Here is a 15,027-nt window from a genome sequence, read left to right on the forward strand (position 1 = left end):
GAGGTAGCACAGGCAATCCAGCATTTCAGCAGCTCTAAAAGCAGCAATAGTAGCTGCAAAGCTGATACCACCAGTAGAAGCAAAGAGGGAGAAATATAGTCTTCACTTGCCTAATTCCTGCAATTAGAAGCTTTCAAACAGAAACAGAAGCAGATGTTTGCAGAAAGGGTGCAAGCCAAAGAGGGCAGGCCCCCTCTTGTGCCCTTCTTTTACTTGGAGAAGGGGAAAGGGGCGGACTGGGGGCAGACCCGGGGTGACCGGCCAATCAGACACTGCTGAAGAATTTGAGTTACATTTGGTTTTGCCCGCGCTTGGGACAAAGGGGTTCAGAGCACGTGGCAGAGGCAAGTGTCTTGGGGAGGGGAAAGGGAAGCTCGGAACAGGCAGCAACAGTTGATGTGGATAGAGGACAGCTGAAAGACAGTTCAAATATATGCCTTGCCACTGATGCTGCTTAATTCAACTTTTATGTCAGGAGCTCTTTTGCTCAAAGGTTGAGTAACGTAATGACATTGGCTTGCTTTTTCTAGTGATTTGTAATTTTTTCTATACCTTTTAAGATGTGGTAGTGTCCATGTTTCAGCTATTTCATTGCCTCAACACCTTTGTGGATTGGGTTTAGCATCTGCAGGCCATGAATCAGTTTGGTAATCATCCTGTTCAGTCTGCTCAGCCTTGTTCAGTGAAAGTCTAACAGTCCTTGTGCAAAGAAAATTCAGAATCACCTGTAAGTTTGCAGGTGTAACTCCTATTGTGGCAAATGCCCTGTGAATTCAGGATTGAAATGTGCTCCAGACACCTTGCTGTATATCCAGCCTGCACTTCTGGTTCTAGTGGTGCTAGTTTGGCAAAAATGGGACATAGTCTGGTCCCCTTTCAGAGCTGTGACAAATGTGGTGGGAAAACAGTTAACTTTTTAAGAAGCGTGTTCTCTGCCTCCCCACTCCCTACAATATGCTCCATTTCCCTAAATCTTTTTTTCAATCTAAATTTGTAGAGTTTCTTCTCTTAATAGTGTATGCAAATAAAAATTCATTAAAATAGCAGTATATGATTCACTTGTCTGGGAATTATCTTCCCATAAATACACTCCATGATGTAACATTACTTTTTCTCCCATTCTATACTCCTCATTTTATGGTACCAAGGTGTGTACCATCAATCATTTCATTTACAATTTTGTCATCTTTATTGCTTGCTCAATCATTTTGATACCTTCATCTTATCCTCCTTTGTTTTGCTGTCAATATTCTGAAAAATATGGATGCTCATGTTGGTAGCACAGCTGTGCTGATGAACCTGCTTGCAAAGTCCTCTGCTGTTCCAAAGAGTCTGTCTTTCCCTGTCATTATTTGTGTCACTGTTGTTGAGAACAGCTTTTTAGCTGTTTACTTCCTCTGGGTGTTTTCCTTCCCTCTTCCATTGTTTGTCACAGCTCTGCAGCCATCTCTCACTCCCTGGTTATTTTGGTATCACCATTACTTCTAGTGTCGATGTTATCTTTTTTTCCTTAAAAAAGTCTGTAATGTTAAATTTTCTGAATTATTCATAAGGTCATATATGAACACCTGCATCTATTATTCAGAACTACTTATTTCTTTTGTGTGAGAGCCTAGAACCTCTTTTATAATTCAGTAATAAATGAGAGCCTTCCATTTATTCAGACCTTTTTTTGCCAACCTCATGTTTATCTCCCAACTGTCTTTTAGTTAATTGTGCAGAGCCCTGCAGTGCAAGGAGCTACAGACTTGTTAAAATAATTTAGAGTATCCATTCCCTCTTTGCTGGCTCTGTCTTTATGCCCTGGCCTCCCTGTGCGATATGTTTGAAGTGGTCCTTGGTCTAGAATAGATTATTTACTACACACAAATCTTTTTTCTCCAGTTCTTTATCTTTTATCTGAGAGTATTACTTAATAATTATTGCCTTTTTACCTTTAAGGAGGTGCTAATTTAATTTTTTTAAAAAGTTTTATTTTGCTTTATGCCACTTATTATGCTGCCACATGTACTTTTTTTATTTACGTTCCCTGTTGTCTGAAACTTCTGTCCTCTAGCAGTAGTTGGTGTGCCCGTGAGTTTCCTACCTACTTAATAAGTATTTGTAAAATGGATTTTCCCGAACCCCTGCGTGATTCTGGATGGAATCTGAAGGTTTCTAACCTGGTGATCAAAGCAGCGTCAGCTCAGGTGCCACCAGGATGCTCAGGACTTTACCCAGATTAATCTTTAAAACACAACTTCCCCAGGCAACCTGTTCCAATGCTTGACTGTTCTAATGGTAGAAGATTTTCCTTATATCTAGATAATATGGCTCAATTTGTTGTTTGTCTAGAAATACTCTGGAATAATGTATTTTCTGCTTCTTGATACTTTGTAATTCAGACAAATAATTGCTTATTGATATTTGATTCTCTGCTTATCTACAATGTTGTGCTCTTGATAGGTAAAAAAGAATTTAGTCTTAGTTTTGATCATCCTATTTTTCTTATCCTGTCGAAGCTATACTAGTCCTCATTTATTTATGTCATTTTACTACTAGAAGACGTATGTGTTATATCTCTAAGGTAATCCTCCCTCTGCAGCTTTGTAATTATCTAGGCCTACAGTGTAATATTTTATTGGCTTTATGCAAAAGCAAGTTCTAAAACTAATTAGTTTCAGTCCTTTGTTTTAGATTAGATCATCACAACTGAAATTCCAGGAAGTTATTCTGTTCTAGACACCTTTGCTTATTTACTGTATGTTTGTGAGAACTTCTCACCTAGTACCTGGTTTCACATTAAATTCTGTATTCAGGCAAAAATGTAAAGGAACAACTGGAGGTACTGAGATTTCTAATGGCCACAAAGTTGTGCAAAGCAGTTGAACAGTCTTGACAGTCAGTTTACAGAAGTATGGTGTGTAACCTGCTGTGATTCCTCCTATCAGACCATTTAACAGAATTCAGTCATAGGAGTACCAGAAACGGTAGGATTCACCATCAGTTTATTCAGCTCTTTCAAATATTTTGGGTCTAGCACGAGAAAACTGGAAACTGTTTGATACAGCTCCAATAATGCAGTCTCCTCTTCAAAGAGCCTTAGTAAAAGAGTTACAAGCTTTAGAGAATGCCATCAAAACAAGGCCTGGCTTTAACTAAACAATTTAAATACACTTTGTTCCGTAAGTGTTTTCATTAACTTTTATTAACTTTTGCAATAGCCTGAATCAGGAGCATAAACATGAAAAGTGGATTAACAGTCAGGATTGACTCACACCTCAGTTTTGAAAATCTATGTAAAGGGGGTTTTGATGGCTCTTATGCTGTTTCCTTTCTAACATTGCCTATACTTAAATTGCTGTAGTTGCATGGTATATTCCAAATACATGAACTCTAGGAAACTCTTAATAACTTTAAAATAATTAAAATGTCTTTTTAGATACTAGTTTTACTTTCTTCTCTTATTTATCTTTGTGTTTTAGTGAATATTGACATTTTTTTCCGTGTCATTTAACTTGAACGTAAAATGACATAGTAATTTTCATTAACTTTATTTTTCATTTTCTTCAGCAAGTGATCATGCATTAAGTTCTTTTATTCACTAAGAAGCCTGAATGCAACAGTGTGAGATTTTTTAGTTAGCCACAAAGAAAAAAAATAACCACAATCTTTCCATTTTGGAAACCAGAGGTAACCTTTTGTGCCTTAAGGACAACATTGTATGTTAGGTTTGTTGTTTGTTGTATTTTTTAAAGTTCATCCTGCAGTCATTAGAAACATTTAGTGGTAAAAAAACCCTGCTATCTTTGATCTTACCTGACCCATTTAATTGGGAACAGCCCAGAGGGATCTGTCAGAGACCAGAGTTCCCCTGCAGAGCCGTGACTCTACCTGGTTTCCTGGAAAGGTGAGCTGGTACTGGAGCACAGGTGAGAACAGAAACAGAATTGCAGGAGGGTATGAATTCACTGAAGGAGGGATGGCAAGAAACAGAGAATGTTGACCATAGTTTTACTTTCTTAACTGGGAAGAGATCTATGTCTTTTTGAGGAATTTGATTCTGCTGTGCTCCTGGATATTAACGTGAGATTTCTCTTGTGTGGTGTGATAAAATTCGTGGTTGCAAACTGATTTGAAACTGTTTGTATAGTTAGTGAACAAAAGTAATTTCAGATAACATAATAATTCTCATTTACAAGCTGACAGAATTGTATCTGGAATTAATATAGGTGATTAAAAAAATATATGAAAACCATATTTTTGTATCCCAGGTGCCACAATATGTGCTAACTTACAGTTCTAATAATAATTCCCAAGAAGTAATGTAATTGTGATTTCTTTATGTAATCTGGCATTCACATCCTTTATCATTGCATCCGTCAAAAGTGTGTTTTACACTGTGGGGGATTGAAAGATAAGTGCCGACAAATGCCCCTGTATTTTATGAAAAATTGCTAAGTGGCTAAATGTATAAATGCATTACTGTATAAGATAAAATAAATCTTAATTCCTGACAGAAAATCTCAGAGGAATCAGTTCCAAAATTCAAAGTTTTGTGGAACAAAATACAACTCAAGGGTTGTAAATTGAATATTACTGATCTCGCAATTTTCTTTTGTCTGTGGAAATACCTAAATCAGTTATCCAGCATATAGTTTCCTCTTTTATCTTCTGTAATCCTTTCTAGTTTTCTGTTTTCCCTAAGGCATGTACACACACAATTAAAGTAACTTTTTTTTTTTCCATTTGTGTTATACACAAAAGCACAAATTCTAATTTGTTCCAATCTAACCTACTGATCTAATCATGTGTTGTGTCATGATCCATCCCACTTTGTCCAGGCACATCTATAGCAATGTATGAAATTAATTGTCCTTTCCTTAAGAATACTGTTAATATGGACCATCATGTTGTGGGTGCTCTGCTTCTTGGGGGGTTTTTTGTGGAACAGAAAGGAACCACTTCAGGTTGCCTCCTACTAGGGAGTATTACAGAGGAAAATGGTTTCTTACTGCAAATTTAATCATTCTTGGTTAATAAGTTTGTTGCTACCCTAAAAATCCGAAGTACCACACAGGTAAGGAGTTATGCAGTTCATTAACTTAATGTCGCTGAATTAGAAGACCTCAGCTCCTGAGATGAGCCAGTCATACAGAGTCCTTTACTACAGAAAGCAAAGTCTGTGTGTGTGTGAGAACTGCTTTGGCAGCAGTGCTGGTATTCCTCCACCTGCCTGAAGAGGCACGAGTGCTGTGCTCAGGAGCTGAGCTGAGCTGCTCACCCACTTGCCACACACATCAGGGTATGTTCTGCCTAGTTCGTCTTACGTAGGGATAAATAAACAACTGAAGGTGTGTCCTAAACCATGGGGGTACCTTTATAAAATAATCAAATGCCATTTATGTTTAGCTGTTAGCGTTGCACTTGGTGTTTTCAAGAGCATTTGTTATGAATACAGTGAAGAAATAATGTTCTATTGTCCAAAATACTGTGTATGAAGTGCCTGAGCCTTTCTCTTTGCTGCTGTGCCTTTCTGCACCTATTGCTAAATTGCAGCTTTTTAGGGAGGAGACAAGTAGTGTCTGAAAAACACTCATGTCTGCTGGATTGCTTCCCAGGGCTGTTTGCTCAGCATGGAGTGCCATGGATCAGGGCTGTAAAATGCTGTAAGCTCTCCTGTTGAACCGTGGTTTTATGCCAAATTGTTTAAGACAGAAGCTGATGTAGGCAGGAAAGGTAAAGTTAAAAACAGGGGAAAGTCCAGTGCCTTTTCAAGAAAGCAAGGTGAAACCCCTTCAGTTGTTGGTTAGGAGGCAGTGGGATCAGCTGGAAAAGGCAGCAGGGATCCTATGAAACACTGTGATTCTGCTGCTGTAGAGGAAAAGGGGTTGTTTCCTGTTGTTACCCTCTAAAAGCCGGATCTGGGAATGATGATTCTCATGGCAAAAGTGAAGCCAGGAGTTTTGCTGAGGAAACATATCAGTAAGTGCTGCAGCTGAGTTAGAAAATGAATGTTGGTCTGGGGAGAAACATCAATAAATGTGCCTTGTGGATCAGGAGAGGAGTGAAGGGTGCTCCAGTGTGGGTGTGACCCATGGTTTTTTCTGGCTGTTCTGTGCGTGATATGGGATGTCTGATTCTGAGTTCATGGCTTTGTACACTGCCTAGTAAGTGTACCATGGCAAAGTTTCACATTGGGATTTAATTAATTTTGCTTCTCATGTGATCAAGTGTTCCTTGTCCATATATTTATTGGCATTTCTATTTTTGAAAATGAACTCGTATTTTTTTGCATATTTAATTTCTGTGACATTATGCATGTTTTAAATTTAGTTCAGTTAATCCAGTTTGCCCTGGTAGAGCTCTTATATACCCTCATGTACTACAGATTTAACCCAATCTAGGTGTATCCTTATTTTTTGGGTGTTATTAAGGGATAATTATGATGAAACTACTAGAAGGATATATGGAGTTTTAACAGACAAGATTATTGTGTCGTATAATTCAAAGCCATAAGAGCAGTCCAGTTTTAAGGGGAAATGTTAAACTAATTACTCCTCTCCATGTCTTTCACAGAAAATAGCTGATGTTTTGTGTGTTTTGGTACATGTCACATGTTGCCTGTTTCAACAATAGCAGGTGATCAGGCACTGACCCCAAGCCCTTATGAAAGTAAAATTGCCATGCTGAAGTTGAATCAGAACTGGTTTGTATATGGAAAAAATACAGTATATAAAAAATATAGCACTGTAGAAGAAGTTATCATAGAGAAGATATTAGGAAACCATTTTTCTGCTTATCCATCACAGGTGACTTGTAGGGTGAAAGCAAGGCTGTGGCACTTAGAGCCATTACTTGCATGAAGGAATGAATGTCCAAAAGAATAAATACAGAAGAGAAATGTGCATTTATTGTCTTGATTAAGTGAATGAATCTTACAAGTGCCATGAACTTTCTCTGTACAGAGATGTACATCTCCATAGAAAGCACACTGTGGATTTAATAGGAAGTTTTTGCTGTTGACTTTGAGGGAAGACTGGGTAAATACTCACTTCAACAGAGCTATGCTCACTTACTCCGTTTGAGGACCTGTCCCTATTATTTTAATTAAAAAGCAGCAGACAAAATCTGATCATGCAGAGCCTGCTCCATATGAAACCCAAAGTTAAAATTAATTCTTTGTGCTCAGTGTAAAACTGAATTTAGCAACCATGTCATGTAACCAGATCTTCTGCAGTGTGCTCTGAAATGCAGTGTCTTGGGAAAAGCAAAGGAAGCAATTGCAAAATTCACTTTTCCTGGTTTTTTGCCAGAGCCATGACAGAAACTTTGTTAGGGAGCAACATTTAATTAAACTGTTATCAACTTAACTTTGGGGTATTTCATAATCTCACCCTTGGCATTGTCTTTTTATTAGGGAAAGGCTTAAGTGACTATGAAATGTAATTAAAGGCCGTGGGGAGGGCTTGCACACCACAAAGCTGCTAATCCATTGGAGACTTTTGTGGGAAGTGAGCATTTTTCAGCAGCGATGCAGAGCTCTGAAGGTTATCAGGACCTTTTATCTTCTAGTCAGCTTTCTCTGAACTTGAAACTCTATCTATGTGAAGTATATCCCAGCAAATATCCACTGAGCTTGAGGTGGAAAGACTAATGTACTGCTGCTTTTCCTCAAATGTTTTAGATCCTTATAACTGTTTATTTGCTTTATATAGCGTGTGGAAGCCTGAGTGACAGTCCAGGACATTAAGCACAATAAGTGTTCAGTGCTCCAGAGCATTTATTGTGCAAAGTGCTAGGTGTTATTCAGACAATGTGGGTTTGACACTGCAAATATAGAGATGTATATTTGTCTTGACCTCAAACTAAAATAAAAGATCCAGACCGATCCAGTAACAGCAGGAGTGCAGTATTTTCCTCTCAGGTTTGTTGTTTTTGTGTAAGAATCTGATCAACTGGGAACAAGAACGGTGCCTGCAGTTTGCTTTCATATTTTATTTCCTATCATTTATTCTTTTTATTCAGCGTGGAAGAGTCTGAGCTGTAACTGGGAACAAGGTGTCTGAGAAAATACTGCCTGACTGACATTTGTACTCAGTCTCCTTTGTTAAGTCTTGCAAACAGTAAGGAGAACAGTTGGCTTTGTGAAGGAAGAAGTAAACCCCAAGAAAGAGCATCTGAGAAGATTTAATTATTTGAAAGGAAATTAATAGTTAATTTTTTAAAAAGCCTATTGGCAATATTTGGAGTTTCTACTGCTGAATAGAGCTCCTTTGGTTTGAATCTAGCCACTCCTAACCACACACACCCAGTGATCACTCTGGGAGCTGCCATCTCAATGTTTAGTTAAACATGCCCATGTCAGGCACTTTAATACAGCTTAACGTGACAGCAGTATTGGGCTGTCCCCAGACTCATTTACTGGTGAATAATCATGTCATGCAAAGTCCATTAGTGCCATTCTGCATCCGTGCTGCTGGGCTTGCCCATCACTAGCAGCTAACAAAGAAGCACAACATAAATTAGCCACTTAATTTAAACCAGAATGCAGCTGGAGCATTCATTATGCTCCTTGAAAAATCTCAACTGTCAAAGCTAAATACTTTCACCAGTTGTTGGTTGTTTGCTTCTTTGTTTTTTTCTTAATAGTTAAAAGTGCTGAAGCTTTGACTGAAGTCTTACATCTTAAATTTTTTGGGAGGAGTAGTAGGCTTATTTGCTTTACAACTTTTTACTGAAAATGTAGTGTCCCAGCTTGGGACAATAATTTACATAAATATCAGTTCTGACTTTTTAACTGTTGTCATCATGCCTTCCACAGAGCTTTAAATATTGTGATCTTTATCAAATGCATTCTTCATAGGATTTATATAGATACCACTTGCCCAGGCTTACTGAAAAGTTCCATAGACCAGGGAGTGCTTGTCCTTCAGTTGTTACTTGGCTTGAGCCATTTCCCTACATCAGAGGTACTAAAATCTGCCATTCAGTGGAGTTAACAGTGAACAGTTAACCCTGGCTGTGATCTGGACCCTCACTATGGCCAGGTTACTCCTACCATTAGCAGCAGTTGAGTCAACATTTCATGGAACATAATGACCTTTTTGTGTGTTTTCTATTTATAATCTCAAATCCTTGCTTCCTCTGTTGCATTCTCTTATGCCCAGTTGTTAGAAAAAAAAACAGTGATTTGTGTTTAAAATATCAGAACTGGGCTGATCAGATGCCACTGCTCATGCTACCTGAATGATGTCTTAAATGAAGCTAACTGGATAATGTCATAAGTACTATTTAACTGAAATCCTCAGTATAAAGCAGCACTTTATAGGCTAAAAATCATGAGCTGAATTTTGTCTGCTCATCAGCTGAGTTCCTCCTAACTGTATTCAGGTTGAGTAGCTGCAAGATGATGGGAATCACTGGTCTAGTGGCATTTATCCCTGGGATGCTCTATAGAGGAATTAACCATGTGCCATTAAAATATTCACCTGCATGGGGATTAAGCCACATCTTGGACTTGGCAGATACAAAAATCTGTTGCAGGGGCAGACTTTGAGACAGACTGAATTTTACTTCCGTTGATACAACTGAAGTTAATTCACTTCTTTCTTTAGCCAAATATTTTGAGACAATCTGAGTTAATCAACCTGCTCTTCAAAAAATATTGAAAAGGTCATACAAATTAATATCCAATTTGGAAAAGGGATTTGCATTAAAAAAAAAAAAAAGAAACAGGAAGGAGATGCATATCTTACCGGAGTGCAGTAACTGTTAAGTTAAAAATAATTAGGGTATGAGATAGTAAGTATCTCTAAATATATGTAAAGAGCAATTTTCAGTAAAATGTATGAACTCAGTTTTTACCCTCTCTTCAGTTAATATAGCGGTTGGGATTGGGAGCTCACTTTTTTTTCAATTAACAGAGAGAAAAGCTGTTCCATACAATCCAAGTGATTTACCATGCATTGCAGGTAAACCTGCTAAATTGATTATCTGCATCTCCCAAATAATTTCACTTTCTCATTAGTGATAATTGCTGCTCATTAGTGAATAAAGTTGTAATCGATGCATTAGCATCACAGAAATAGCAACAAAAAGCCAAATGTCAGTAGACGAGTGGTTGTCTCCTCCCCTGGCACTTCACGTAGACAGCTCTGTATTTTATTGCCTGGTAAGACTTGCTACAATTTAGGCTAAAAAATAATTTTCTTCATAGTATCTTTTATGTCACATGGCTATAAAATTCTGAAATGTTTCTTTCAGTGTTGTGTTTTTCTCTGGAGAGGAATTTTTTTTGGAGCATGTAAGAGTATTCAGTGGTCCAGAGAGCAGTGCTTAGGCATTATTTTACATACATATATATATAAAAATTCGTTTAATGGTGGTATTTATAGTTTCCCATAGACTTGAAATGTTTCAGTAGAGGAGGTTTAACAGGGTACAATTTGGCTCAGAAGGAAAAATTTGTTGGGATTGGTTTTATTTAAACATTTTTTCCCCTCTTTCTTCATTGCAGCTTCTATGAGCTGCTAAATAGCAGAGCTATTGCTGACATTTGGCTATTTGATTAACATAAAAAGGCTTTTTCCTCATTTCATTACTGAAATTGTATTTCATGCTGTCTTACCAAAAAAATTTTTTTTGCATTTGATTACATTGCTGAATCTCTAGTTTTAGGGTATGAAAAGAGTAGTTTGTACCTGTTAGGGAGGAGCTGATGGTATTGTTTCTTGTCTTTGAAGAGATCTTATGAGATTACAGAGTTCTTCAGTCAGTGAGAATTTTTCACTGTAATCATACTTTGAACTGGCTGGGGACAATGTTTTGCTACTGAATAAATCTATATAATAAATAAAAGCTATCAGTGATAGTAAATAAAGTGAATTCTAACCTCAAAAAAAGTTTCTGGGCTATGTTGACCTTCGTAGGTCTTAAAAGCTCCTTTTGTCCTGAGATGACTTTTATATCAAAATGATCCAGCTTTGTTGCAAATCAAGCAAAAACATTTACTTGAATCTTGAATGCAAAGCTAAATAGATAATGTTTTCTAGAAGCTCCACAATTAACCCCTATATTAGAAGTTATTGCAGTTGTTTATTAATTCCTTTTTTAAAAGATAATAGGTTAATACACAGAAACCAGAGGTTTGAATGAAAGATAAATATACATGGCTTCAAAACTATGAGGGGTTTCTAATGCTTCCTTAAGAGCAGCATCTTTGTGGTCTAATAGGTAGGATTCTTGTAAAAGATCTTTATCATTAAATAATTATAATTAGTTGTTATAAGATATAAGCATGCTCTTTTTCTGTACAAATAAAAAGTAGATAAGGTTATTAGAAATCTGGTTAGACATTTGGTAATTTTTACTCTAGGTGAAGATCTCATTTGGAAAGGTTGATATAAGTTCATACAGTACTTCAAAATAAATCATTGCATTATTCCAGAGACCTGCATTGCCATGTGGAGAGCAGTAGTCCATAAAAAAGCACAGTGTCTTTTGATTTGTAAGCTAGGTATATAGGACAGATTGGTATAAGGCAACATAGAAGGCATTAAAAACTCAGATTATATCCTCCTGGATACATACAAAACTTGCCTTCATTGATGCTTTGCCTTCAAGGGTATTTATAATTTAAGAGAGAAACAAGAGCAATGTGAGAGAAGCAGAGTAAGATACAGGAGGGTGTCACGTTGGACCAGTGCATGCCTGGAATATGTGTGTACATGAGCTGCTTAGTCCATGCTTGGAAGTTCATTTAGAAAAAGAAAGAGCTGCTTTTTGGTTGTGGTTTGTTTTTTTTTTTTTAAGACAGATGCCTGGCATCATCCTTTATTTTGTTTCTGCTAAACCTGGCGTTTTGGACCACTGACTTCTCAGGAAATGTACTGCTTGTTTTGATTGTACTAGAGATGAGCTTTCTTCCTGGGTACTTGCTTCATCACCTAAACTTGCTCCAGTTATTAGTCATGGAATAATATTGGGGAGATTTAGCTCAGAGGAGCGGGAGCACTTGAGAAAGTGCTTGAGAGTGGCACGTCTGTGTGTGTATAAAAACCTAATAATGCCTACTGCAAAAATCCTGGAGTTTAGCCCATATTGTGTAGCTTCAGTCAGTCTTACAGACAAGGTAATGTTTGTCCATGTCATGTGCAAGTTATTCATCATCTCTTCTTCGGTAGCTACACTGAAGTTTACTGAAGTTGCAAACATGCAAGCAGTCTGTTGCATTTCAGCTTGTAAGAAGTGGCCAGTATGTATGTGGGAAGCTCTGAGAAATCAAGTTTTCTTCATTTCTTCAAATCCTTTCTTCCTATCTTTAACTGCTTCATCCCCCTCTCTAGCTAGTTCCTTAAAATAGAGGAATACTTACATGTGTCTCTTAACTGGTATCTAAAAATGTTTATTCTTAGGCTCTGAAGGTGCAATTAAAAAAAAAAAAAAAAAAAGGCAGCAAATCCAAATGCCTGTAGACAGATATTTAAACTTTGAGGCTTTCTTTATCTCAGATGTTTCTGCTCCATTATTCATGAGAGAGGGCTTTGTATCACTTGTACCTAGCCAGCCACAAACTTGTTCTGTCAATTTCAACTCATTTCATATTAAAGATTAATTGACAAGATCTGAATTTTCTTTAACCATTGGGGAAGCTTTGGGGAAAATCCTAGTATGAGTATGTAATTGCAACACACAGACCACAAGAACTTAAACAAGATAATTGAGGTAGCAATAGGATTCAGCAGATATTACACAGACTTTCAAAACACCCTGATTTTTACCTGATTTGGGAGGATGATTTCACTGTTCTATTTCCTTTCCCAGACACTCCAGAAGAGTTACCTGATAGTGAGCCCAAAACCAAGTTAGAAAGCATAAAAGGGTAAGGTTTGATCCAGGGTAAATTTTGATCTTACATCTGGAGAGTGTTTCACGTATCTTTGTGACATTGGATGTTAGCTGCAAAGTTTTGGAAATGAATTTTTCAGAGGTTCTTTCAGAAGCATCTCCAAAGTTCCTTTTCTGCTTCTGGGTTGCGGTTCTTCTCTGCCTGGTAGGGAAATTATGACAGCCTTCACTGCAGTTTGTTTAGCTTTTATCCAAAGAATAAAACTTAAGGACTCTTCTGAAAAATCCCTGTATCTTTCTCAACTATTTAAAGGACTTTTTTTCTGTGAGAAATATTTCAGTGAGAAGAATTGGCCAATAGCTCCCCTCTATCCTGTTCACAGAACTTTTGGAGGAAAGAGAACAGTTTCATATAATTATCCTACTAAAAATAGTTGGAAGTTTTTTTCAATTATTTGGCCTTGGTTACCATAAATTGGTCTTGGATATAATTTTTTTTTGCATTCATGCTGGTCTTTATAAAAAACAAAATGATAAGCCTGATAGTAAGCTACAAATGTACTGCAAGAGTTACCTCTAAATTATTTCCTATTGACTGGCTTATGCTTTTGAATCCTCTGAATCAAAAATACACACTTTAACACAGTCACTTACTGAAGTTCAACATCCCATAAATGGCCTCAATGACTTGATGAATTTGGAGACATTCACAGCGTCTGATGGAGATGTCAGTCATGGTTCTCTCTGTAAATTCAAGTAATAGAGGTCAGAAATCATTGCAGGATGTCATTTGCCTCATAAAGTTATGGAAATTTAGGCTGATTTCAGAATAGCTGCAGTATAATGCTATTTTTGTCAAAAGGTTAAAAACAAATAAAAAGTCTAGGGGAGGAATGACTCAGTACATAATTACAGATAACAGTAGACAGATAACAATAAAACAGGAGCAGGAAACAGGTGAGCATAAATACACCATGTATTCAGAGAGCATCCTGGTCAGCATTTCTGAATCCTTGCAAAATGTCTGGTCAGAGGATTCACAAGCCTCTGCCTGAGAAAACATCTGCTTTGGGCAATTATTGCAGTTGCATTTGTGAAAATACTCTTAGTGAGCTGAAATCTGTTGTTTCCCAATAGGCACGATCAAGGAAGGCTTTGTGTGATTGCAACACATAGGTGGGAGTTGATTCTCTTGTCTGTATTTTCTAAGATCTAATTCTGCATTGTTGGAACATTTCATGTTCCTTGTGCCAGCCAAGAATACCTGGAAATGGATTTTTGCTTCAACAAGAGCCATTTGAGACAAAAGAAGACACCTCACAGAATGACAGTACTTGTGTTTCTACTCTCTGACTATTTAGTTTCTTGCATATTGCAAACTAGACGAGAATGAGTCCCACTATTTCTAGCAATTCTTGATTTACTCTGTGCAAGACTCCTCTCAGGTGTATTTCCCATAAAAAAATCCATTAAAAAATACTTCTTAAATGTTTCCAATGCAAAAATGAGTTTAAACAAGGCAGAAATACCCAGTAAGATCTAATAGAACCCGCAAGTGAGAAGAACTGGGGGTTGAGGAATGTCAGTCTGGAAGGTTCTTGAATAGGGTTCCCAGCTATTAACATAGTAGAAACACATATTTATACACATTTCTGATATATGTCACATATATAAACAAAACTGGTTTAGAGGAAAAGATCTCTGAGATTGGATGTCTCATTTATGGTTAGCAACTGAGGAATCTGTAAATCCTTAACTTCTTAGGAACATTTTATTAAGTTCATTTATCTTAGTTCATAGCTACCACTTTTGCATATCACCTCTGCATTCTCTGACAATATTGTTAAAAATGAAATTGATGGTAGCACTATGTTGGCAACCTGAAGAATCATGTTGTTTTCTGATTGTCTCTTAGAGTGGGTATAAGATGTATACCCTAAGATGATGAGTAGAAAGGGGTCATCTGAAGGAATCTCCTCTCTACTTCTGCTCAGAGAGGCAGATAGGAGCTGTCAAAAGAGGATTTCTGAAGAGCAACGTGGAATTGCAATATTTTTTCCTTGGCTTTTGCAACGCCCAACAGCAAAGGAAAAATTCAAAGACAGTGAGGATGTGCAGAGATCTTCCCTAAATGCCTTCTTGATAATTTTGCAAACTGGATTTTTCCTGAATTGATGACATAACTATCTAAAGCTGCTG

At 37.2% G+C, this 15,027-nt stretch overlaps 1 protein-coding gene across 1 annotated transcript in view; it reads left to right on the forward strand.

Annotated features, from left to right (window-relative positions):
- Positions 1-15,027, forward strand: part of NRG3 (neuregulin 3) — a 370,457-nt gene that overhangs the window by 293,425 nt on the left and 62,005 nt on the right. The gene's annotated exons all lie outside the window — the stretch shown is intronic.

This window comes from Corvus kubaryi, unplaced genomic scaffold, assembly GCF_017639235.1.
Source record: "Corvus kubaryi isolate FWS band 111438036 unplaced genomic scaffold, C.kubaryi_AGA036_p1.0 37357, whole genome shotgun sequence".
Classification (NCBI taxonomy): Eukaryota; Metazoa; Chordata; class Aves; order Passeriformes; family Corvidae; genus Corvus; species Corvus kubaryi.